The 23,277-nt window shown below is 38.7% G+C and overlaps 1 protein-coding gene across 3 annotated transcripts in view; it reads right to left on the bottom strand.

Moving 5' to 3' along the window:
• ELAPOR2 (endosome-lysosome associated apoptosis and autophagy regulator family member 2) overlaps positions 1-23,277 on the bottom strand; it is a 171,613-nt gene that overhangs the window by 89,776 nt on the left and 58,560 nt on the right. The gene's annotated exons all lie outside the window — the stretch shown is intronic.

The raw sequence follows: 23,277 nt of genomic DNA, 5'->3' as shown, positions 1-23,277 counted from the left end.
ACCATCGACCTTAAGTCTCACCTCCCTGAAAAGGCAACACTTACCTGTTTCTTTTACAGATTTTTTAAGCTCCAAAGAATTGATAGATATTCTAAGAGCTAACTAATACTAGGAAACTGCATGCCACCACTGTTCCCGGTTTTCCAAAGAAGAAAACTATTCCCACTGACCTAATTCTCATTCTGTCTAAAATTTAACAGCATGTATAATAATTAATCATCCAGAGGCTAGTAAAAGACGAGCCGTTTTTAAGCATCGTTCCCAGGCTCCATATACATCTACCACAGCAGGCCGTCATCAATCACAGACATTTATGACAAATGCCAAATTAAGACCAACCCACTTATCTCTAGCCTTTGAATGCTGTGAAATTTTCACAGTGACCTCCCCTGGCCCAAGCACATTACATGTGTGAGATGCTTGGACAAGGGCAAACAAGAACAGATGTCATTGGAGCATTTTGAGAAGGAAGGAAATTCTAAACCTTCTCTCCAGATATTTTCAGTTCAATGTCTTATTTACTCAGTTTAATATCTTGGATATTGCTGTTTGGATTTAACCACTCTATTTTGCCTCCCTGACTGTATCAGTGACCAAATAGAAATCTCAAGTCATATCAACATCAAAAATCAAGTGTGTGAGGTGGGAAGGTATCTGTGTGTGTGTGTGCATGTGTCTGCATCTGTGGGCATGTGTGCACATGGAAAGAATACCAGTTAAGAAATGAGTTCTGAAAATGGAAAGGTCTGGGTTTGAATTCACATCCCATTATACCAAGTACAATCTACGTGATACTGGGCAAGCCACTTGACCTCTCGAAGCATCCATTTTTCATTAGGAAAATGAGAATAATATTTCCTACCTTGTATGGTTGTTTTGGAAATTAAGATAATGTATGTAAAATGCTAGGTATGTTAGGCTCCACTGAGTTAGCACTTGACAAATGGTAGAATTATTATCCTTACTAAGGATAGTGAGGGTAGAAAGGATGATAGAGAGAAAGGTGTTAGTGGAGATGTGGTAAGACACAAACTGTCCGAGTCTCTGTTTTTTCTACTTCAATTTCTGCATGCGTTTACGATAAAATGAGAAGGGATCTTAAGTTAGAGAAGATGGAATTACCAGGCTGGAAGCAAAGGATTTTTGCCACATTTAGATTCTCCCCCAGAAATAAAATCTAGTATAAACTTCAGGCAATCATTTTTTCATCACTCAAACTTTTTGACCAAGCTTGACAACAGGTAATTTGAGATTAAGTTGACAGGATCCTGAATTTCAAATATGCCTTACTGTCAGTTAAGGGCAAATCCACACATCTAAAAAAAAAGTCCATAAAAGCAGCCAAATGAGAGACCAATAAAAGTTCACTAAATTTAATTGCTTACAAAGGTAAACACAAAAGTCATCATAAACTAAAAGGTAAACAACAAAACAAACTGGTAAACACACACACACACACACACACACACACACAACAAAGGTTAACTGACTTAACCATCCTGAGTTTCCAAAATCCAGTCCAGAAAAAGACAATTATTTGGAAATATGTTCAAAGAACATATGCAATTCATTAAAAATCAATGCAAACTAAAAAAGTTAAACCTTGCCAAAGAAATGCAATTTTCATCAAGTTGGCACAACATTTTAAAATAATGTTTAAAAGCTTTCTAAGGTTACATGACAGTAAAAGGAGAACCCATGTGTCTCTAATCACAGACTTAAGTGGTACAACCTTTCTGGAGAGAAGTAGATCAGTAGGTATCAAAAGTTTTTAAGTGTTCAAAAATTTGAACCCCAAATCCCTCTACTAGCATCTAATCTGAGGGAAAAAATATTTAATGTGGTCAGTGATTTCCATGCAAAAAAGCTCATCATAGCTTTGCTATAACTAGAAGGAACATAATAGTTGAATGTTATAGAACCATACATTATTTATCTAATATTTTTCACATACACCTATATCATTAAATACTCATTAACAATTATATGGTTGAGGAAGGATCATTAATAATATTCCCATTGCTCAACTGAAAGGCAGACTGGGTGAGATAGCCAGCTAGTGGGTAGCATAGCTGAGAGCAGAAGTCAGGCCTTGTGTTTATTTATCAGTGTTCTCAGTTTACATAACGCCATAGATTACATTATTTAAAATAGAAAGTTACTGTTTTAAGATAGAAGGAGTGGTAAAAGTTTCTAATATAAAAGCCTGATGGTTATACAGTCTACCAGTCATGTTAAGAATGTTGCATATTCAAACAGAATACAAGAGTACAGAAATATCATTAGTTTCAGATGTAGTTTTTAATAATTCATCAGTTGCATAAAATACCCAGTGCTCCATTATGTGCCCTACTTAATGCCTATCACCCAGTTACCCCATCCCCCTACCACATCCCTTTCAGCAACCCTCAGTTTGCTTCCTAGGGTTAAGAATCTCTCAAGGTTTGTCTCCCTCTCTGATTTCTTCCCATTCAATTTTTCCTCCCCTCTGTTATGGTCCTCTGCACTATCTCTTGTATTCCATGTATGAGTGAAACCATGTAATTGTTTTTCTCTGATTGACTTATTTCACTTAGCTTATAAGTAGACTTGTGATTACATTTAGGATCTACTTAGTAAAAAATAATTTCCCCATCATAACTTATTCACATCTTCGAAGTCATTTTATCCATAAAAAATAATCCATGGGTTCCAGGAATGAGGACATGCATATCTTTGCTTGGGGAGGGGGGTATTATTCAGCCTATCACAGTCTACCCTGTGGCCCCAAAGATGCATATCCCTATTACATACAAAATACCTTCACCATATCCCAACATCAGCTCAAGTCTCAACCCATTACAGTATCAACTCAAAGTCTAAAACCTCATCTGCATCTCATCAGCTCAAAAATCCCAAATGTAATCCTTTATATCAGGTATGGGGTCACTCTGGTTATGATCCATCGTGGGGCAAAATTCCTCTCTATCTGGGACCTGTGTTCCTGCTTCCAAATATAATGGGTTTGGACCTTAACAACAGTTACAGATGTTCTCATTCCAAAGAGATAAACTAGAAGGGAGGAAGGGAAGAAATAAGTCAGCAGTTCCAAGTAATTTCAAAATCCAGCAGGGAAGATTCCATTAGGTTTCAAGGCCTAGAAATAATCTACTATAGTTTATGGCTCTAACATGAGGCCCTGGGCTCCACCCTCAGAATAATTCATAGGTTTGTTTTGTTTTGTTTTCTGAAAAGTAGAACATGTTTGCAGCAGAACAATTTTATTAGGTGTTTCTTGCCTATAAAATTGTAGGATTCCAATAGCCTTCCTCAATTTCATCTACCTCTATCCTTTCAGTTCAAGCTGGCAGTATCTCTGCTGATGTTATCAAAAACCTGTGGGTCTCCTGTGCATGTTATAGGATTCACGCCATTCGATGGACGATCTTCCATAGATCTTTCCTGGACAGTCCTATCCTTACTCCTGGGTTCTGCTGAGGTGGTTAAAGAGACCCATGAGTCATACACCTCATTTCTTTAGCACTAGAAAAACGTTTTCCAGACACACTCTTGAGCTTCTTTCTCTCCATAGTGTAGTTTTCCAACTGTGAGTCTCCTAATTTTAGCATCTTTTCCAATCTGGACAAAATGAGAATTTCCCAAATCATCAAGTCTGGTTTCCTTTTTGTTTAAGAATTTTCCCCTCAATTTGCCAGTTTCCTCTCACATTTTACTATAAGCAGCAAGAAGAAACCTTCTTGGTTTTATTTCTCTGGAAATAACCAAGTTCGTCGCTTATAATGTGTTGCATTCCACACAACCACAGGAGAAAATTCTGCTATCTTTTCTACTACTATATAACAAAGATCACCTTTCCTCCAATTTCTGATGGCATATTCTTCATCTTCTTCTCAGTCCTAACCCGGAGCACCTTTACTATTTCTAGCAACATTGCACTTATGGCAATTTACATTTTCTCTAAGACAATCTCAGCTTTTTCTACTGTGCCCCTTACTGAGTTCTCGCTAGTAGAGTCTCTGATATCCATGTCTCTGCCAACAGTTTGTTCTAAGCAATCCAGGCTTATAATGTATATAATGCCTATAATGTGCCTTCAAATTCTTCCAATTTCTGTTCCTTACTCAATTCTAAAGCCACTTGCATATTTTCCGGTATTTGTTACAGCTGCTCCCCACTTGCGGTAGCAAAATCTATACTGGTTATCCTATGGCTGCTGTAATGAATACCACAAATTTAGCAGTTTACAACAAAGATATCTTCTCACAACTCTGTCTTCAAGAATCACTAAGGGATCAGCTAGGTCATGCTCCCTCTGGAGATTCCAGGGAAGAATCGATTCCTTGCCTTTTCCAGCTTGTGGTAGCTACCAGCATTTGTTGGCTTGCAGCTACATAACTCTAGGCTCTGCCTCTGTAGACACATGGCTTTCTTTCTCCTCCCATTGTGATTGCATTTAGGTCCTACCCAGATAATCTCCCATCTCAAGATTTTTTATTCACCTCTAAAGGTAACATTCACAGGTTCCAAAGATTAGGACTTGGACAGGGGTGCATTACTCAGCCTATCACAACCCCCCACTGTAGAATATTCTTTGACCAGCCATGCACTTACATAATAACTTTCTTGTTTCTCTTGATCCCAGTTATTTGTATTAGGAAGTCTTTCCTATTTTCATATCCCACTGAAAAGTTCCTGGCCCTCATATGTAAAATGCAGGTAATTTGCTATCATCTTTGCAAAATAATGATGGTGACAACTGTGACATGAATTTCAAATGAAGGCCCCAGAATAAATTGGAAGCTCAGAAAGCTCTCTTCTACCACTGCCTCTGTGCCACTCAAGTTGCCAGTTAGAAGATGAAAACAACAATAAGAACAGGTCAAAGGCATATTGTATTCTCTAGCAGTAATGGTAGATGTCATTTGCCAATTAATTTTCCTAAAGTTCTTTATGCCTCCTGCCTCCTCCAGATTACTGACCTCTAAGGGGCCACAACCACTCTTATGTTACAAAATTCTTAGGATTGCAACAGGAAGCTTTAATGTGTTTATTTATAATTTAAAAATACTGAAATGCAGGCCTATTTCATGAAGACGGCAGCACTTAGGGTCAAGACTTTAGATTGTAGCCCAAGCTAGATGGGTTTTAAATTATTTAATAGGCTATTTCATCTGGGCTGGTAACAAAGAATTGTTTTTAATCTGTTTCTGAAGGCAACTCTAAACACCATAGCAAAGATGTAAGAAATCGTGTGATGTAATAAAATCACTAAAGATGCAATATTTACTCCTCAAATATTGAGTGGTATTCAAGGTACTGACTTACAACTAATAACCCAAAACTCTAGCCACAGACCTAACCTAACCTTTGAGCACTTACATTGATCCCTTGGAAATGGGGACTTCCCAGGTGTTAAAGAGCAATTAAAAAGGTAAAAATTTTTGTCATACAAATATGGAATTAATAGATATCAAAGATTCTATCACTATTATGTTTTATTTATCGTTAATCAGCAATAATATTTTATCAATCAACAACAAGTTATGACCAGTTCAAAGGAGAATTCAAAGAACACACAGAAGCCAGCAATCAGGAAAGTGAAATGAATTAAGAGATACAGAGGGGTAAGTGTCTGAGGGTAATGATCAAACGCATTCCAAAAGGTAAAATGCACTCTCATTTCCATGGACAGGAGTCATTTATCCATTCCCTACAACTCAACAATGTTGTGAAATATTTCAAAGACAAAGGTATAGGCTCCTACAGCAACTGATCTTTCAGCAAGGGGCACCACACAGGACACCTGATAATCTTTTCTGCCTATTTCATTATGTTTCACAAGTTTTCCTGACAAGTTGTGGAGGATAGAATTTCTGACAATTTTCTCTCCATTTCAGACTCCAGGTAGTTTATCACCAAACATATTGACATGAGTCAGAGTTCACTCTAAGAACAACACAGCATCCTCTCACAAGTCATACTCTCCAAATCATACACTTAGATGAAGCATTTGGCCCTATTCCACTCAAAAGAAGGCAGCTATTTAGACTGTCTGCAAACCCCAGGATGCTAGGGCATGGAGACACCGTGCCCCAAATGGCAAAATGATGGGATCTTCTGAAAACTTTACAATATAAATATGTAAGAACTAGGAAACAACTCAAAAAGAAATAGAGCATGGAATTAACTCCTGATCACAAAACACTTAAGGAAAGATTATCACTCAATAGAAATCCTGGTACACCACCCCCCTCCAAAACACTCCTCTTTCTTTTTCTTTTCTTTTCTTTTCTTTTCTTTTCTTTTCTTTTCTTTTCTTTTCTTTTCCTTTTCTCTTTTCTTTTCTTTTTTTTCTTTTCTTTTCTTTTCTTTTCTTTCTTTCTTTTCTTTTCTTTCTTTTCTTTTCTTTTTTCTTTTCTTTCTTTCTTTTTTCTTTTCTTTTCTTTTCCCTTTCCTTTCCTTTTCTTTTCCTTCCTTCCTTCCTTCCTTCCTTCCTTCCTTCCTTTTTCTTTCTTTCTTCCTTTCTTCCCTTTCTTGCCTTTCTTCCCAGTGAAGCCCTGGCCTTTGCGCTTCTGTGTCCAACTTTGCATCACCCAATTTTAGAAATCAGTTTAGCTAGAATCCCCCCTTCCCCCTGCTGGCTCCTTGTAGTAATTTTTATCCACTGATCCTACCCTGCTCCTTGCCTATAAACCCCCAATTGTCTGTACTATATCAGAATTGAGTGCAATTCTGTACTAAGGTCTCTCTTCTCCCACTATAACAGTTCCTGAACAAAGTCTATTTTTACCACTTGAACTACTGACCAGTTCTGGTTTTCTCTGACACCCCTAAACACAAAGTCACTTAGAGTACAAAAGCTTCATGGCACTCACAGAAAACCTGGTGTATCATCTCCCAATTATGATAACTATTACAATTTAACTACACATAGGCTAGCCAATGCTTCAAGCAAATATCACACATAAAAGTAACATGCATATATGTATATATATCTTGACAATACACATACTTTATATAAAACATTAACATTTATAATGATTTATGCCTGTATCAATAGATATCATTTTTATACATTAATATATCATTCTTTACTATGCAGCACTTAATTATTAATAAGTACTAATGCCTAAGTGCTATGGGAAAGATGTTTTTTAATTTTATTTATTTATTCATGAGAAACACAGAATGAGAGGCAGAGACATAGGCAAAGGGAGAAACAGGCTCCCTACAGGGACCCTGATTCAGGACTCGATCCCAGAACCCCGGGATCACGCTCTGAGCCAAAGGCAGACGCTCACCACCGAGCCACCAAGGTGTCCTTATGGGGAACTTTAAAACAATGAAAACACACAGTCCTTGTACTCCATAAGCATATGGTTTTGTTGGAGCAGACAGGATACACACATACCATATCATCCTATAAGAAAGTGTAATGATCAAGGGCTCCGAAGTGGTACAATAAGCATAACAGGTTCAGTGTTCCATCTGGTGAAAATTACCAACAAAAATCCCTTAACTCTCCCATTAACTACAACTTTGCACCACTTCTCAATCAGCTCATGGCAGCCAATTTTTCCCTAAACCTTCCTGCAGATACTTACTTCTTAGTACCCAAATGTTTTGCTTTTTAAGGAGCCATGTTTTCTGGAAAAATAAGGTAGAATGTGCGTGATGTGACCTCGTCACAAAATGATTTCAGCATCTGACCAACTATCTGTGAGCTGAAACCACTGGACAAGGCTTTGAGGAGAAAGCCCTGAAAGAGAGTGGGGTTTGTAACCCTTTTGGGGCTACGGGTTCCTTCATAAATTAGCTAGTGTGATAGGGTGTGACAAACAGCAAGATAGGGGCTGAAGGTAATGTGTCTGATGGTATGCTGTGAAATACAGCAGCCTACGGACTGAGTGAACTTATAAAAAACAGACGAAGCTGCCTGATTTTCTGTCCTCCTAGCTTTGTCCATGGCAGACCTGCCATGAGAAATTCAGCTCTCAGATGCTCCCAGCCTAGCCTCTGTGGTCAGGTAAGAGGTGACCACAGTTAATTATAAGGAGCCACTAAAGGAGCATAAACTATAGGACAGAATCAAAAGGACAGAGGCAGCAAGAGGCCTTCGGCCCCAAAGAAGAAAAGTGCTGATTCCTAGGAGAACACACATGGAGGAACAGGACCATAAGAAACAAATGCAATCCATTTACTTCATAGAGTTTCTTCTTTTTGAACATTTTTATGTAAAGCATCGAGAACAGCAGAGCCCTGTATTTGATGAGTCTCTGGGAGAAAAGCTCTCAAATTGAAGTTCTCAGCAAAGAGCTTGGCACCCATATTTGAGAAAGTAAGGCAGCAAGGAGAAAAGACAGCGCACGTGACTGTCATTCCCAGCACAAATACTTCAACTCCAATTCCAGTGAGCAAGCATGCTCGTCCTACTTAGTGGGAAGGTCAAAAGTGTGAGAATATTTAATGCAGACACACATGCATTTTATAATAAAAACTCCCTTAGCCTACATTATAAAGTACATGTGCAGAGTAGCAGGGTGTAGCAATATTTATATTCAGATTTTTTTTTATAAAAGGAACATGAAGTTACCATGGGAACCTAAGACTAAGTAAAGTAATAGGTATCTGATCTATTTATGACACATCCTCTTCTCTGCATTTGCCAGACAGTATTGCTTTTTAGAAATTATTTTGAAGAAGTTGATGTTTTAAATCTGAGTCCAATGTCTATCTTTGTAAATGAGGCCTTACAAGTATTCATTTTGTAAATCAGCAAAGATTTATTGAGCACCTCCCATGTGCCAACTGTAGGCATGTGGATGCTGGAGCTACTGCAGTGAACAAAACAGTCTAGTCCCTGCTCTCTAGTCCCTTACGTTTTCAATAAAAGTGTCCAGGGCTACTTGGAAAGAGCCAGTTTAAACCATTTGCCTTCCTTGGTGTCTCAATGCAAGCCTATAAAGGAGGAGGCAGTGAACTGGCAACAACAGACCTAGAGCCCCGTCTCACCTCTACCAGTGTGAAATTGAGATAGAGAACCAGAAGGGACCCCATGAGAGAAAAATTGTTTTTCTCCCTTTGCTTCTTTTCCAGCTTCTATTCTTGATAGGATCTGCACCCCAGCCCTATTATGCACAGGCCCTGTAATGAAAATACCATATGTTCCCCTTGTAAGGGACAAGAAGGTAAGGATTGCTCTAGAAAAAAATAACATCTAAGGAAGGACCAGGTGAGAATGACCATACACTTATCCCAGACCACCAGCACTAGATATCTCCAAGACCCCCTGGCTCTATGAATATCTTTGTTCTAAATATCTAAATATCTCTTATCTTTGTTTTAAAACTGGTTCCTGGATGCCTAGAGGGACATGTGCAGACCATCGTCCTCAATAAAAACCTCCAGATCACAAAGATAAGACTCATGCTCCTTTCCTTTCTGAGTCTCCCAGACACTCTGTCTGCATCTGCCCTCTCTCTGTCTTCCACAAACTCTGCTTTCCCCTCCTGCTAGCTCATGTTTGACTTCCATCCTGTGTGAAGCCAAAGACCCCCTGCAGGTACCCTTGTAGGTCCTTGGACTTGGCCTGCCCACATCAAAATGTAAGACCCTGAGTTGCTCAACCAACTCCATGCATTCAAATTCCTCTTCATCCTTGAAAGAGAAATCTCTGTAGAATTACAGTCTGTATCCCATATTTTCAGTTTCTTTTTTTTTTTTCTTGAGATTTTATTTATTTATTCATGATAGAGGGGGAGGGGGGGAGGGAGAGGCAGCGACCTAGACAGAGGGAGAAGCAGGCTCCATGCCGGGAGCCCGGCGTGGGACTTGATCCTGGGACTCCAGGATCATGCCCTGGGCCAAAGGCAGGCGCTAAACCGCTGAGCCTCCCAGGGATCCCTATTTTCAGTTTCTAATAAAGGGAAACCAACTACCTTCTATACTATTCTGCACTATGAGGGCAAGTTTCAAAAAAAATAGCATTCTAAACCAAACCTACCCATGAAGAAATGAAGGAAACTTCAATTTTCTCAAGAAATCTACAGAGAGACAATCTATAATAATATCAATATTAGAAATATTAATTTTAAAACTCTTGTAGAAGGTACTGAGGAAAATGTATTATAAAATCTTTAAACACATGCAATCATTAAGTTATTACTTAACTATATTCAAACTTGCTGAATAAAAATGTTTCTCTTTGCTCCCACAAACTCACAAAGAGTAGTTTCTGAAGGCAGCAAGGAGTGAAAACAGAGTAATGCTTTGCAACACCAAAAAATAAACAGAGTAGAAGTGAAAATGACACTAGATGTAGGTATCAACAATTTTTTGAAAGATGGAAAGCACAAGATGAGCTTTACTGACTAATCAAAGCAAGAAAATCTGAAAGCTAAGGGCCTCATAGGCAGATGATAACAGTAAGAAAGTGGATTTGAACTGCAGGAACTCTCATAGTTGAAAGCATGAAATATCTCAGAAAGCAAAAACATCTACAAACAACAAGACTGGTTAAAAATCTGATGAAGAATGTAGACTCTTCCCTCCCAATTCCCTTCCATATCACCACCAGAGACAAGGATTATTTCCTCTAGAAAAACATATTCAGGGAGGTTATAGATTCAGGAACATGAGTGCAGCAAATGGAAGGAAAGGCCTCTTACTGACAACAGGGACCATGAAACCTCAAGGACACTTCCCCATCAATACTGAAATCTGAGCTCAGCCAACTCCAATACCACTGTTCTTTCCACTTGGACCACCATCTCCAAAGACTAGTAGAACCCCCTGCTCCCAAAAAGGAGCCCTCGGGAAATGTGACACCTCACATCAGGACGGTTATCATTTCAGCTGATTTTTATATCTGCTTACATTAGAACTGAGATGAGCTGGAATTTCAATTTTGTCCTTTGTCCACAAATACAATAATTATTTTTGTTATGAACAATAACACTAACAACATTTGGAGAACTGCATATGCTTTTCCAAAACAATTTTCATAACATTTTCCTACTTGAATTGAGTCACACAATAATAGTCCTACAGAGTGGGCAAGGGTCTTATCACTGTCATCACGGCTGCTGTCCTTTATCAATGACCATCTCCTATGGCCTGGATGACTACCACCAAGAGCCTAAGTGGCACAGATCTTTGGCTCCTGCTCCTCCATGACACTCCTCAGCCATTTCTAATGATAATCACCCCTGTTCAAAACCTTGGCTGGGGAAAAAGCCCATAATCCTAGCATAGTATAAAAGGTCTTTCTTGATTCATTCTCTATCTGCTTCTCCACATATCATTTCTCACCCTGTTTCATGTATGAGATACTGAAACGGGACCAAATATGCTATCCTCTTCCTTGCCTCCAGGCTCTAGTACATGACTTAATCTCTGCCTGGAAGGCTCTCTGGTGGTACCTGGTAATAGCCTCAGGACATCTGTACAATAACAAAGAGCGGTGTAGCAGGTTCTCTTTAGGGCTCACTTCTAACATTTGCAAAACCAAGGGCAAGGATCTAAATTGAGGTGCCCTTTCCTCTTTTATATACCCACCTCACACCTTAAGCAATCTCTGCACATAACAAGTGACCACCCCAGCTGCACATCCATGGTCTCAGTGCTTCTTCCTCAAACAGTCTACAATCTGGATGCAACTGGGAAGCAAACGCGGGCCTTTAAAGCATGCAATTCTAAAGTCATGTCATCCAGAGCATGGTATAAAAGGGTGGAGAATGGGGGATATGACATCCAGGTGGGTACAGCTCCTCGGCCTACTGACGAGAAGGCAAGAGGAGGAACACATCTGCAGGAGAACCAGAATTAGGCTCTCTTCAGCAGAGACCAACGTAAGAGTCACACTTACCTGATCTGAAGGTGGTACTGGTCCCCATTATAGAACAACATCCAAACAAGAAAAAGATCTACCACTTTATAAAATAATCTAGGAGGGAGGGAGAATTGGTCTAACTTTTGAAGGGTTTCTTGAATGGAAGTAATTTTTTTCTTTTTTCTTTTTATTTTTCCTAACCCAAATTAGAACTGTACAATGCTAAGTAGAAGTTCAATTTTCCCAAAGGCAAAAGCCAAATCCAAGGAAATCTACCTGTTATGTCTAATTATATATGGTTGCAAGTTTATCTGCCTATAATAGAAAGTATATTTTTTTTATAAAAATCAGGCTGGAACTGAAAAGGCACCCTTGCTTCTGCAAAATTTGAGCAACTACTTACTATTTAATAAGCACCAAGAGAAACTGCATCAAAAGTTTCAGAAATGTATTAAATATACCCAGTGACACATCAATTCCACTTCCATTTCTAGGCATGTAATCCAAGGACACCATAATAGGTTTGCATTTTAGCATTATTTAAAATACTAAAAACTTGAAAATAATCTAAATATGCAAGAATAAGAGACTAGTTAATAAATTATTGTGTACTCATGACAGGATTTTATAGAATCCATTCTAAAATGATAATGCCAAAGCCATACTTAATAACAAAAATATTTCTGACATTTAAGTGTCATATTAAGGTTAAGAAACACTGTGTTAACCCTTTTAAAGTGGATGAGCATATAATCGCTCTATGGAAAAGGGACTCAGGTATGTATTGCAAAAGGTTGACAATAGTGAACTGAATGCTGAACATAGTGATTTCTATTTTCCCTTTGTGATTCTGTATTTTCACATTTCTCTACAGTTACAATGTATTGCTTTCTCTAAGTTTAGGTAGGTGCTTTGCTAAGACATAAAAAATGTTCATATTTCTCCTGATATTAGGATAAGGTACCTGGTAGGACATGCAAAAATTGAAAGGACATCATTGAAGGATTAATCCATTATCATTCATTAGCAGCTCAGTCCAGATTAGTTTCTCTGATGAGTGTCAGTTATCGAGCAAGGCTTTAAGGGCAAAGGTCCGAAGACATAGGTCAGATGAATTCTGTACAAGGTAACATGGAAAAAAGACCTAGAGCTTAAGTATTGTATAAGCAGGCAGAAAGAGGGAGGATTTTGCTAAAAGGAGGAAAAGAAAAATGGGCAGAGTCAAATGGGAGAAAAGAGGACAAGGAGGTGGAAGAGTTCTGAAAACACACTTTGCTGACTTCGTAATTTGGTTCAGAAAAAGGCAAACTCCACATCTGAATCTAGCTAAGCCACTGGCAGAGTTCAGCCAGAAAAGATTTATAAAAATACATTTTAAATTCAAAAGCTAATAATTGTCAACACTGCCACTTGAAATTGAGCTTCACTTGTAAAAAGTGTCTACAGAAATAGCATAGGTGATAAGTGGCTCTGAACATTTTGACATCCAAATCATGTTTTTGCTTGAAAATTTTGTAAGCTAAGTAAAAATAAGCTAGTTATGTTCTTTTGCACTCAACTGATGTTATAAGAAGCTCTCAAATCAACAGAACTTTTAAAAATCCTAATAACATCTAAATGTCATAACTACACTCCTAGAAAACAAACTTAAAACATCTATTAAAAGGCTTTTCTTTTTAATCATAAAGAGTGAGAATTGTTCTGTCTGGCTAGCATTCTCTTCCCATTTCTTCAATCAACAGCATGCCCCTTGCCCTAGTTACCTTTTGGGGAACTGTTCTAAGATTCCATGCAGTTCTGACTGGGCAGCCATCTCAGAATACCCTCATATAAACATGGTATCTGGCCAGTATTACTAAATACGGTGTCAGCCAAGATAGAGAAAGCCCACTATAGCTTCTCTTTCCCAACCTGCCCAAAAAACAAAAATCAGGACAAAACAAAAAATGGCAGGTGGGCTGGGAAAGAAAATCAAAATTTGAATAACAACTAGCACACTGGGAGTTTGTTGGCTTCGAACTGAAGGTGGGCCAAATCAAGGAACTGTCTCGTAGGTGCGGACTGCAGAGACTCCAAGAGAATCCTTTCTGGCCACAAGACCAAGAAAAGTAAACTCCGTTAGCTGGATCATGGTGGAGCAGGAAGGAGGGGACCATGTGTTTCTTCATTTGTCCTTTTTCTCTCGAAGCCCTGGTCCAAGGCCAGCCTCAGTTGCAGAACCGCACTGATGTCACCAGAGTGACGCAGGCAGCTGATACCTCAAGAGAAAACCCATCTCTCCGGACAAAAGAACTGGAACAGGGGCTCCTCCTGTGCAGAGTTCTGGAGAGATTCCTCCTTGTTCCTCCTCTCACTTCCTTCTCTTGCCATTTCATCCTAGTTAGGCAGAGTTACAGAAAAGCACAGATGCTAAAACTATGCAGTAATCCATCTTTCTGGCCAGAGGAGTCCCCAGAGGAACAGGGAAGGGGATCTTCCAGTTCTATGTATGAACCAAGAACACAAGCCCCAGGCTCACCTCCAAGCTGAGTCTGTGTGGCATATCATGAAAGAAGCACAGCGCCATCACAGAGAACTCAAGTTAGCTATAAACCATCACTTCAACTAAACCCTGAGTGGCTCAAGCAGGAGGCAGACAACTCCAACCACTGGAAAGAAAAAAAAATTAGCAAATGCTCTAAACACTGAATCTGCCACATAACAAGAGGTGATCTGTAATCTAAACCTAACTGGCCTGCTCTCACAAACAAAATACTCAATAAATGATTGTAAAGGGACCCAGAGACTCACAGCATAGTTTTTCTTAATTGAGGTATAATTGATGTTTAACATTATATTAGTTTCAGGTGCACAACACAGTGGTCAATACTTGTATATATTGCAAAATGATCACAATTAATTAACATCCACCACTATACACATGTACAGATATTTTCTTGTGATAAAAACTTTTTGAGATTTACTCTCTTAGCAAGTTTCAAATATGCAGTACAGTATTATTAACTGTAGTCACTATGCCATGCATCACATCCCCAGGACTTGTATAACTGGAAGTTGTACCTTTTGACCATCTTTGCCCATCTCGCCCACCCCCTGCACTCCACCTGTGGCAACTGCTAACCTTTTCTCTATCCATGAGTTCTGCAACATAATGTTTTAAATATCTGGAATATAACTCAAAATTGTCTGATATACAAAGAACCAGGAAAAATCTGACCAATACTCAAGAGAAAAGCCACCAGTATATGATAACCTTCAAAATGCACAGGTATTAAAATTATCAAACAGAGAATTTAAAGCAACTATTATAACCATCTCCCATGAGGTTATAACATTCAGGAGCCTGAAGTCCTCACAGCTGTTCCACATTTCAACCGATTCTTTGAGCTACCCCAAAATATATCTAATAAACACCCTATTTTAAAGCTAAAAGTGATTTAAGCTGAGTTGCTGTCACCTTCAACCAAGAGTGCTGACAGATACTTGAGATACAGTATACTTCCATGAAACCACCTCATATTCATGACTGTCTCAAATCCCAGATCAGGGAGTTGATTGCAGTGGTTGTGACGGCTGCTACCCATTATTGATTAACATGTACCAGTCATAGTGCCAAGTTCTTTCCACAAATCTCAGTGCTGTCCATAACCTTCTAAGGTAGAGTTTTTATAGATAAGAAAACTGGCAAATATTTACGTAACCTCCCAATGTCATACAGCTGATCTCTGGCAAAGCCTGGATTAGAACCTAATCTAATCCTAAATCTGCCTAACTCCAAAGTATGTCATCATGACCATGAGAGTTTCCTTGTTAGATCCTGAGAGCTAACGATGAATCTTAAGCCCTTATAAGCAGAAATCAATATAAAAATAGGTTATCCTATTACCTCTTTCCGAACATCACAGAAAGCAGAATTTAGCCAGCAGTAATTCCCTTCGCCCATTCCTTCCCCACACTTTCCTGTGTTCAATACCATCCCACCACCCTGTGTCCTGGGGGATCCAAGCCCTCAAAGTAAATTTAAAAGCATTTCTTCACAAGTTAGTTGCTCCAAGATACCTTTAATTTCTACCATAGGACTTCTAATTATTCAGCTTTATCTGTTTTCTTCTTATGCTGGTCTTAAAATAATGTTTAATGTTTTGTTTTCTAACTACAAAGCAATACATGTTCAGTGTGACAAGTTTAGAAAATCTGGAAACACACAAAGACAATAAATATCTGCTATTATCTCATCAGCCAGAAATAACCACTGTTATGATGTCAGTCATATTTCTAGATATGTTTATCTTAAAAACCATTATCATTTATATTACCTATTTTATACTACATAAGTAATAAATACTGACTGTAGAAAAATTAGAAAGTACAGATAAGGATGGCTTTCCTTTCTATAGGTTTCTCTTGATTCATATTTTTTAAAACATATACAACAGTCATTTCAAGAAAATTAAACATTTGTCTTTCCAAAATATGATACATGTCTCTGCACCACAGGAATGAATCAGGACAAAAAGTATAAGGCACACTGCTTAGAAATTATAAAGTCTAATAATGTATTCCATTCCCCAGTACTTATAGGCATCTGCAGAAAAATATTTCCTCAGTGCTTTCTCACAGCCTTGTCCATGATACAGGTCAGAAATGTTAAGCAGACAGACTAATCACAGTCTGAGATGACCCTGATTCTAGGGTCACCCTCATTTTTCCAGCTGTGTGCCTTAGGAAAGCCACCTTACATCTCTGAGCCTTGATTTTATTATCCAGAATAAAATTGTTAATAGTTTCTCTTCTAATCTTGTAGGACTGTAATTAACTGATCACTATACAAACATGAGATGATCATTCATACACAAGACAAATATCGAGATCCATGTGCCAAAAAACCTCTTACTGAATTATTCTATTCCAGGCCGTGCATTATACTATACGTGCATAGAAAAGAAGGACTGTAACCTATTTAACTTATTGTACTTTACAAAGATGTTTCATGTGTCTTTTCTGATTTGATCTTCACGAAAACAATGTGAGAGGTAGTACTACATTTCTTCAATTCTAAGATGCAAATCTGAAGATTTCTGAAATCTCTATCAAAAGAAACTTGTCACCAGCTATGCAGAATGACATAACTGCCACGGCCTGGACCTGTATAACCTTAACAAGAGGTCAAAGATCCATTCATCTGATTATCATTTCAGTGGAGTTATTTGACTATTCCAAGAGATAAGGTTATCTTTGCTGCTTAAAACATCTGAAAAAAAAAAAAAAAAGAAAGAAAGAAGGATGCAACACTGCAATCACGAGAGAGGGTGTGCAAAAGACCACCTCTCCCACAAGAGATAATGTAACCATAGGGAGCAAAGTTGCCTATTCCCTAAAGAACAGATCAGTGACATTTAAATGCTAGAGTAAAACTACTTCTGCATCTTAAAGGACTATCCTGGGGCACTCAACCAAATGAGCCATTGACTTTTGGTTTTGGATCAGGTCTTGATATCAGGGTGGTGAGATCCAGCTCTGCACTCAGAGGGGAGTCTGCTTCTCTCTCTCTCTCTCTCTTTCCCTGCCCATCCCACTCCCTCTCTAAAAAAAAAAAAAAAAAAAAAAAAAAAAAAAAAAAAGTAAATAAATCTTAAAAACAAGAGGATTGTCACTAAGATACCTGCCAAACACTTCAGAATAACTTCAAAGAAAAAAAAAATAACTTCAAAGAAATAGTATTTAAGTACAAGTGACAAAGCCAGAAGTATAACTAGTAGAAAAAGAATCTTTTAGGGATATTTATAAAACAAGGTTCTAGGGATATTTATAAAACAAGGTTCAAATGATTTACATTAGGAAGTAGACTTTAAAAAAAAAAAAAAAGAGAGAGACAATAGGAAATGTAAGACCATAATCCAACCTTAACCATATGAAACTCTAAGAACTAATTAAGTATATAATTTGACAGATGCCTAAGCCCTGCTGAGCCAGGGCATGAGCCAACAAAAGACAAATGCCTTGGTGGCAAATAAAGTCAGAATGTAGAGAGAATGCACCAGGGAGGGCAGAATAACACAAAGGAAAATGAGACAGAGGTCAATGTCACAGAAGGCAAGGCACAGGCTATATCAGGTCAAGACAGTAAAGACCAGGATCCCAAGCACAGGTTCAGAAAAGAAACATGTCACCCAGTCTTGGAAACTGCTGATTGAGTTCAGAAGAACCTATTTCAGGTGAAGGCAATCTTCCACAGAGAAAGTAAATAAGAATGATACATAATTAAGTGGATACATTTATACTACTAGTGTTTGAGAAAATATTGTATGCTGAACACAATGGGAATTTCCTCCTCCTTCAAAAAAGTTTATACAACTCTGGCACATTTTAAGACAAATGATGCTTTTAGAATTGAGGGAATATGGAATTGTGAGAAATCTGAGACCCAGCAGCACATGTAAAGTATAGTGAGGAGTCAAAAATAGCACTAGGAAAATTCTGTCTTCACTATATCACAGCTACTGACATTAGCAATTTACTTATTAATATGTATTATGGGTACTTCTTTTTATTACTTGCTTTTAGAGCTTAGAACTTCCTGTCTCAGCTGGACCCCCTCAGCCCCCTCAGCTTGTTTGCTTCTTTCCTAGTCAGCTCACTTTCCCACTGTCCTCAGGATAATCCTAACTAACACTAATATTTTCAAGCCATATACCAGAGCCCAGTCCATTCACTCTCAACAGATAACCTTGCCTCCTCCCTCAACAAGAAAGTAAAACTTCTCTAAGGGCACCAGATTTCTCAAATGGTCTCCTTTCCTCTGTGCATGCCTGTATGGGCACGAACTTACCCAGCTGCTCGGCTCTCTCCCTTGAGTCTCATGTAACAGTGCATCCTTCCTATTTTACAAAAGGACTCTCTGTTCTTCAAGGCTTATCTTCTCCTCAAATTTGTTCCATTAATTATTCTTCTCCCTCTCTTCAGGCTCTCCTCTCCACATGTAAATTATTCATGTCTCTCCTATTTTTTTTTAAGATTTATTTATTTGAGCGAGAGTGAGAGAAAGAGAGAGAGAAAGAGAGAGAGAGTGCACACACCTGGAGGAAGAGGTAGAGGGAGAGAGAATTTCAAGCAGACTCCGCACTGAGCACAGAGCCCATCATAGGGCTTGATCTCACAGCTTTGAGATCATGACCCGAGCTGAAATTAAGAGTCAGATGCTTAACTGACTGAGCCACTCGGGAGCCCCATGTCTCCCCCATTACAAAAAAAAAAAAAAAAAAAAAAAAGTCTCCTTTGAACCTGTTTGTTGGTACTTTATCATTTGCTCCTCAGATCCACCTCCAATCTTATTGTCCCAAGTGAGGCCCAGTGAGGCTGACCTCTAGACATTTTCATTCAAGTTCCTTTGTCTTCTGGATTCTGGTTATGTTTGTCCAGTGGGAGACACTGACAGGAGTCTGGTGGGAAATATTTATCTCCCTTCCTCCTTCCATAGCCACTATGCTTCCATTCCAACCCCATTCCATACCCTGGCCCCTTTGGGCCTATGAGTGTTAACAGCTTCTGGATCTGTCCCTGCTGGTTCCTAGTACCTATGTTGTAGGGCCCCTTAAAATATATCCATAGCTCCAGAAGAAGTTTCCATATTATATTTTATTCAGTTTAACTTTTTGTGTGAGCTGTTTCTGGCGAGGACTCTGATACACCTCATGTGTCCCTCCAGCTCTTTCCCATTTCTTCCCACCCATGCTTCCTGAAGGAGTAATCTATACTGTCTTCCACTATTGTCTCTCATTTACCCCTCACCTCACTGTGATCTGGCTTCCGCTCCACTCCATGAATCCACCAAACTGATCTCTCAAGTAGGATATTCAAGACCATTTATATCTGATTCTGTCTACCTTCCAGCTGTATCTCCCACCAGCTGCTATTAACTCATGTATGTCCCCAGGCAGAACAAGCATCCCTAGTTGTCTTAGGACCCGTACAGGATTCCTTCCAGCTATAACACAACCCTTCTCTGCTTCAGGCAATGAGTGAATTCCTAGTCATTGTGCAAGCTTCAGCTCAGGAAGCACCTTCTTCTGGGAATCCCTCCCTCCCTCACCAGCCTCCACCAGCTAGAATTCCTTCTCACTTTTATTTTTTTAAGATTTTATTTATTTATTCATGAAAGACCAGAGAGAGGGAGAGAGAGAAAGGCAGAGGCACAGGCAGAGGGAGAAGCAGGCTCCATGCAGGGAGCCCGATGTGGGACTGGATCCTGGGTCTCCAGGATCACGCCCTGGGCTGAAGGTGGCGCTAAACTGCTGAGCCACCCGGGCTGCCCTCCTCCTCACTTTTATGCCCAGCTCCTGTATACAGCTCTTGCACTCCTCATATTATATCACTGTGATTTACCTTGTAATCCCACCAAACACTTCTCTCTTTCAGGGCAGAAAGACTCCAGACTCCTGAGAAAACACATCTTGAGCCAAAAGTTCATGTGATAACACTTTATTGAGAAGTACAATTCCAAGGAAGCAGGAATAAGGGAGGAAAGAAGAGAAAGCAAATATAAGAAAGTATGTCACCAAGCTAGCCAGAACTTCCTTATAACTCAATGCTCAGATTTGTAGAATGTCTTCAGAGAGGCAGTATGAAGCCACTGGATCTCCAAACAGCTGATGCAGACTTAGGAAGAAAGAAGTTAGCCACTGAATCGCTTCTCTCATTGGTCAAAGTTTGGCCACATGGGATGTTAACTCCCCACAACTTGTGGGTTCCACGTATGTAAGTGCTGAATAGGTCCCACCATGTTGCAGGGGCAATAGGGAAGCTTTAGTGTTTCAGGAAAGGCACATGGCACAGGCATGAAGATGCTGTTGGGTTCTTTCTGCAAGCAACATGAGGGACTGCTCCCACAGCAACTTGGCCATGCTGTGAGAGCAGGAGAGGCTGTCTCAGTGAGCAAGACTAATGCACAGATCTGAGATGATACATAAACTGAATGTGATTCAAGAGCCCCATATCATTCCTGAAAAATAATAGGCACCCAATATATATGTACTGACTAACTTATTAGGAGAAGAAGAATTTACACCTGTGCCCAAATGACAAATCTCAACTGAGAAGTCTAAATCCCCCAATGGATAAGTCCACTAAGGCATTAATATCACAAAGAGTACCAGACTACAACTAACAAGGAGGCTCATGAGCTAAGAATTAGCTTTCTAAAAATTAGATGGCAGGAGTCCAATGCCGCAAGTTCAACCTTTTTATCATTTCTTCTCTTTCAGAGACAAATCCAGTACCCAAAGCTAAGATATTTTATTTACCAACCAGTGTTTCTCAATTTTGAGGGACAATCTTCATTGCTCAGAGATCTCCTACTCAGCTGATCTAGATTAATTTTATAGTTTAAAAACGAGAAAGGTTGCCATTCAAGTGAAATGATTTTTTCCAGTAGTAATATAGTGGTACAGAACTTGTTAGAAAATGGATCTTCCATGGATACAAATTCTATACCACATTAATAGAGAAAAGCTAATCAAACACTCATACTTAAAGCCACAGTAACCATTCTCTGAAGAACCAATGTAGCTGTCTCATAATATAGTCATGCTCATCTTATATTCTCCCTAACACATTCTACTTGTATATCACTCACTAGTACCTAAATAAGGCCAAAACTATATAACTAGACAAAAGAGCAGAAAGAACTCCATAGTCCCTTTCATCTTTTTGATAAGAAGGAATAAAAATTTTTTTAATGTTTTTAAATTTTTTTAAAAAAAGAAGAAATCAAAATTATTTACGATCATTGTTACCATAAGCAAATAAGGTAGGGTTAATAATTAGCCATTTCAACCTTAGAACAGAAAAATTAACCTATGAACACAACTTAATTCAAATGCTATCAGGTCTGTTAAAGTTCCTTGATCATGATGAGTTGAAATTTAGGTCTGGCCAACATTCATATTTTGTAGGTCAGTTCCCATCAGAAACCCCTTGTTGGAAGACATCTTGAAATGTCGTTTAATCCTTTTCCTCCCCTATATAATAGTAGAAAGATTCCAGAGCTTCCATCAAAATTCCCAGAACCACCTTCAAAACCGGAGAGTTAGTCTCTTCCTCCTACAATAGAGAGTAGCACCCAGCTGCAGGGTACTTTCCACACCTAAGAAAACTGAGCTGTGATGTTAACCCCCTACTAGGCTACTGGCTGTGCTCCAGAGTTCCATAACTGGAGAACCTAAATTTCATCATAATGAGCTCAAAGGGGTATCCAAATTTCTGCTCTAGTATTACATTCTTGAATTACATACTGTTTTAACAAAGGCTTCACAATCTTTCAATAATGGCTCATATTTACATTTACTGTTAAGTATTTGACTCATGGATGATATTGGAGAAACCATTACCCTCTCAAAAATTTAAAAGTAAATTTCTCCTTTAACATTTTTATTAAAACGCTTCTGCTTAAATGCTTGTTTTATTGCCTTCACAATGAATTTTAAAGTTGGTGTTGAAGAAAAAGAGTTGGGGTTGAAAGAAACGATCTATTTCCAACTATTTTCTTAGCTATAGTAATTTATCTTTCAACCAAAAGAGAATTATGTATTGATCTAATAAGTACAAGACTCTGAAACTAAACCTGCTTTGATTCATGGGCAAGTTGTTTAACTTTCCATCCTCTGTAAAATAGCAGTAATAATAGTATCCTCCCAGGGTGTCTCAGTGGCTCAGTTGGTTAAGAATCTGACTCTTGGTTTCAGCTTTAGGCATGGTCTCAGGGTCATGAGATGGAGCCCGGCATTGGGCTCCACACTCACCAAAGAGTTCACTTGTCCCTCTCCTCCTGCACATGCACACACTCTCTCACATGTGCTGTCATAAATAAATAAAAATCTTTAAAAATAATAGTAATAATAGTAACCACCCCCATACAATCAAATGAGCTAATATATGAGAATGCTTGGGACATGCCTGGATCCTAGCAACCACTATAGACATATTGCCTCTATTACTAAAAGACAGTTTAAACACAGTTTGAAAAAAATATCTATGATAATATGATGACATATTGTTATATGCCTGTGTGCGCTTGTCCCTTCCTCCAGAGAATCTAAGCAACCTAAGGGAAAGGGTAATGCCACCTCTATCTTGATAAATCTCATAAAGCCTATCATGGAGCCTGAAATACAAGTTCTTCACAACACATGTGCTCATGAAACAATGAACCAAAATATATCTCACTTACCCAAAAATAAAAGTTCTCTCCAAAGTTTTAAGAAAACAAAGAGAAAGTCTAAGTAAGTAATTTTATTTTTCTCTCATGCGCAACATCAATTTAAGTAGAAACTGACCCGACAACACAGTATTATAAAACTGTTAATTATAAAATCAAATCGCCAAAGTCTTTCATAGTGAAAGGTTCTCCTGCTATTACAGTAAAATGAACACATGAAAGCTAACCAATCACC

The sequence above is a fragment of the Canis aureus genome, chromosome 18 (assembly GCF_053574225.1).
Source record: "Canis aureus isolate CA01 chromosome 18, VMU_Caureus_v.1.0, whole genome shotgun sequence".
Lineage (NCBI taxonomy): Eukaryota > Metazoa > Chordata > Mammalia > Carnivora > Canidae > Canis > Canis aureus.
The sequence above is the reverse complement of the archived record's forward strand: the minus strand, read 5'-3'. Positions and strand labels throughout refer to the sequence as shown.